Source organism: Crocuta crocuta, unplaced genomic scaffold, assembly GCF_008692635.1.
Source record: "Crocuta crocuta isolate KB4526 unplaced genomic scaffold, BGI_CrCroc_1.0 scaffold138, whole genome shotgun sequence".
NCBI lineage: Eukaryota > Metazoa > Chordata > Mammalia > Carnivora > Hyaenidae > Crocuta > Crocuta crocuta.
In genome coordinates this window covers 2,983,095-2,987,520 of record NW_027532585.1, presented here as the reverse complement: position 1 = coordinate 2,987,520, position 4,426 = coordinate 2,983,095, and the positions used below count along the sequence as shown (strand labels likewise).

The 4,426-nt window shown below is 36.1% G+C and overlaps 1 protein-coding gene across 1 annotated transcript in view; it reads right to left on the bottom strand.

Moving 5' to 3' along the window:
* The window catches only part of EIF3A (eukaryotic translation initiation factor 3 subunit A), a 34,771-nt gene that overhangs the window by 30,061 nt on the left and 284 nt on the right, over positions 1 to 4,426 (bottom strand). The gene's annotated exons all lie outside the window — the stretch shown is intronic.

Below are 4,426 nucleotides of genomic sequence, written 5' to 3'. Positions count from 1 at the left end.
AGGAGTAGTGTCTGAAAAAACAGGACTAAATGTAATGTGGTTATCTTGGAATTCACAAAAAGACATTAGGTAAAGCTAGGGAAATCTGAGCAAATTATGGACTTTCATTAATAATAACGAATCAGTATTGGACCACTAGTTGTGATAAATGTCCTAAAATGATAGAAAACAATAGGTTATGGTGTACACAGGAATTCTCTGTACTATCTTTGCCAATAATTCTGTAAATCTCTAACTTCTAAAATTAAATTTTTAAAAATAGAAAAAAAATTTAGAATGCATACCAAAGAAAATTATACATTTCTAAATTTACTACCCCCTAAACCTGAGGGCACTCTGCATGTGGCAATATTTCAAAATCCTGTTCCAATCTAAGGTCTTATATATACTGCTCATTTGGAAATTCACTAAAAGCAACGACTCCTCTAGAACATTACTTCTGACAAAGATTAAAATTTCTTTCTTACCTCATCTTTTACTTTATTTCCTTTTGCACAAAAGTTAGTAAACCGAGGGAGATTTAACCTAAGTCATTTGGTTATGTTCAACCTAAAATTCAGTAATTGCCAAATTTCACAAACAAAAACTCTTTCCACTAAACATTTGAAAAATAATTTGTGGAACCAAAACACTAATTAACACTATTTTAAAAGATCTTAAAACACTACATTCCCATTGTTAAAAATCACTGTTTGTTTTCCTAAGAAAAAAGTCTTTGACAAAGAATTATTTTTAAGAGTTAACCAAACACCGTACAGCATATCATGTAACTCTGTGCTAGGCAAACAAGCACAAATGTTGCTTACTTGGGAGTTTTATGAGATCTACAGATTTAGTAATTATTTTTCTCCCAACTATCACATCTTTCAGGAATGTTGCATCTGAACATTCCTTCCTTAAGGAAAACAATAAATATTCCAACTCTCTGGTATATTAAAAAGTTTGCAACAAGACCTATCACAAAATATCCTGAAATTTATATCTTTATGGGATACCCTGTGTCATCCCATATTATATCAAACCCTATTCTTCATATACTAGTGAAAACAAACCCCTCTTTGATAATTCAAATCAATGTGAACATTAACAGTGCCATTATGGGGAAAAGTCCATTTTCATTTGAGTCAATGTTACTACCAAAAAAAAAAAAAAACCCACAAAAGACAAAAAACAAACCCAAACACCCTACGAGAAGAAACAAAGATGTAACAAAGGTAGATACTTTGTTAGAATACTAAGCCTTTCCTGGGATTTGTTTGTTTTTTTCTTAAGCCTGCCAGTTCTGAGGGGAAGAGGTACCTGTCTTTCTACTGGAGCATACATGCAAGGTTATTTTCTAAAATTCAACAGTACCGTAGGTGTTTTTAATAACTATTTAACAAAAAGTCTCTATCAGCCAAAAATCTGGAAGTAAATATTTAGTTAAATTTATCATTCACATTAAACACCACAGCAACAACACCAAAAAACCTATTATAACGGATTCCCATTCTTACATTGAGGATTTAAATCTTATATTGTATACAAACCCTGTCAAAATGTTTGTAACATAGAACAGGCACAAAGAGAGTTAAAGTTGAGCACTGTCCCCAGCATGGTGATGACAAAATTATAAACTATCTAAAAATAATCCACCTACCCAATCTCTTATTTTTAAATAGGGGAGAGTGGTTTCTTAATGTCACTCTAAATAAAAAAATCTTGTTTAGGGATAGAACTAAAAGTAATTTTTTCACTTTCTAAACAGCCAATCAAAATTTTTTATTACAAATTCCACTTTCAAACTCAGAAACGACAGGTTCAAACAAAGAATTTCACTGAAAAATAATTTTTATAGGACACCCCCACCATCACCATGGAGAAAAAGCACACATGGATACCAAGCAAGGACATTTTTAAGGAAAAATCGAGAATGGGAACAGATACGATAATCCATAAAGGTGAGTTCCTGTCTTTATCCTCATTTACATACAGGGAGAATTTAGTTCTATGAATTCCCTTTTTGAGGCTAGAAAGAAATACCACACATTAAAAGCTCTATTGCAATGTTAAAAAAAAAAAAAAAAAGTTCATTTCCAAACTGATATTCTTGAAATAAAAATAAAAATCTAGAATTATGAACTGTTAGAGGATGGACATTCTGAGCTTACCTTTCAGACACAGTAACAAACTGTATCTCTTTATAAAAGAAAAAGTTAAGGTCCGTCTTTCATTACTAGTTTATTTGTGTAACAGACCAAGTAGATAAACCATAATGTTACACAATTTGTGGGTTTAATAACAACTTTATAAGTTACTGGTAGAACCTAAACTAAAAGGTTGTTACAAGGTCAGGAGCAATTAATTCTGTACTACTGACAACATAATCTGGGAAAGGGTCTTTTTCCAAATGATTCTGGTATATAAATTTGTCTGTAACTGCTAGGCTGAGTTCTCATCTTCCTGAATGATGACTGTAATAGTTTCCAAAAGCATTGTTCTGAATTACAGACTCAGAGTGACTTGAAGAATTATTCTGCTTAAGCTTATTCACATTAAGGTAATGTAGTGGATTTGGTCTAAACGTGTTTAAGGCTCCAAATGTCATAGATAAAAACATCTACTTAAAATGAGATTATCTCCATGGAATGAAAGGACTTTTACAATCTTATTTAAAGTTTTGTAAGCAGTGCCATGTGCCATCCACGTTCAGCTCACTTTGACACTTTGGATCTTTCATTCACTAGATCAAAAGTACAGAACTAACTACTTGAAAGCTAAGGCCTCTCTCTACCATAGAAACACCCATCTTACAATTTATAAGGGCTGCAACAAGGAGTCAATAAAGCCTTTTAAAAAAAAAAGCTCCCCTCCCCCCCCAAACCTTTCTCATCTTGCCTACTTTAATTTCAGACGCTTTCCCTAACTTGCCCTTCATGAGTCAAAGCTATTTCAACTCAGAAAACGTAAAAAAAAAGGTTTAAAATTTATTACACAGCAGATAACCCTTCTAATTAAAAGAACTATTGAAATAGTAAACATATGAAGATTCAGAAGGGAGGAGTGATGAAAGAAAAGCACATCAAATGTGTAATATTTAGGCCACCCAGATTACAGTGCTTCAGCCTTTTAGAAGGAAAAACGCCTGTTGGTAAACACCTGTAAGACAGATCTACAATAGTAACTACAGTAGTAATTGAATCCAAGTCATTTTGTATACCCTAAGATAGACTTCTAAGTTTCTAAACATTAAAAAAAATTCTAACTTTGCTACAGTTCATTTTCTAGTGATAAAGTTACATTTCCACCGATAATGTCCTTACCATCGGATCACTGGTTAAAATCAGCAGTCCTCAGATCTAAGTTGTACTTTTAACTGATTTTTAGAACAATTACTCTACTCTAGTCCAAAGAATGTGGCATTATCCTATTTCACACTCTTACCATCCCAATTGTTACTTTGAAAACAACCATGTGTCAAAAAACACCCTTAGCCCTGACAGATTATCACTAATATTAATTTTATGTGGAGACTGAAATTGACCTTTTCACAAGAGGAATTTCCAAACAAGCTAACAAAATAAGCTTCACCAACGTAAAACTGTAATAGACACCGTAGAGCCACTTACAAAATGGGATAAGACTCAAAACTTGTTTGGGGTACAGGAAGGGTGAAATAAGAGCTATGAACTACCTACACGCTTAGAAAGTGTTAATCTTAAAAAACTCTAAACTAGAAAGCTTTTTAAAGACTAGGGCCATGCCCATGCATAATACATATGCACTCCCATGGTGCCAACGTAATAAATGCCTCTTGAATAGACCGGGACACGCACAACTTTTCCCAAAAGGGCCGGTAGCTTACGTACACATGGAAATAAAAATCGCAAGCAGCAGCGCTGTCGCGGAAAAAAAAAAAACAAAACCCCAACTGATCTGGAAGTCGAGAGACCTTGGTTCTAGTCTCCTGGCTCCACAACTAACTCCCGGAGTGACCTTGGGTGAACATTCTCTCTAGGCCTTAGTTGTTATCTTTAAAAAAGAACTTGAAGTCTGTCTTTTACAGGATTAACAATGTTCCAACCTCATGTGATTTGGAATAGGCTCTGGGGCTAGGAATAATCGATGCCAGTTTAAAAAAACAGGTAACAGGTTAAATGGGTCAGAGTCACCGAAGCAGAGCTATGGTGACTGGGAAGAAGGCTAAGTAAGTGGACCCTGACCCTGCAAAGCCCGGCGCTGGATTCGGGGGGCGGAGGTGTCTGCGAGAGGGCGGGAGGTGGGACTGGCCGGCTCCCGGCGCCCGCAAGAGGTGGAGTCGAGGTTCTCGCGTGCATTGTCCCCGGGAGGGAGCCATGTTTCTTCCTCCCCGGCACTCCCAGATGGCGGCTGGGGGCGCGGGGCCTGATCAGCCGAGGGCCCGGCCACCTGGGGAGCCGGGAGGTGG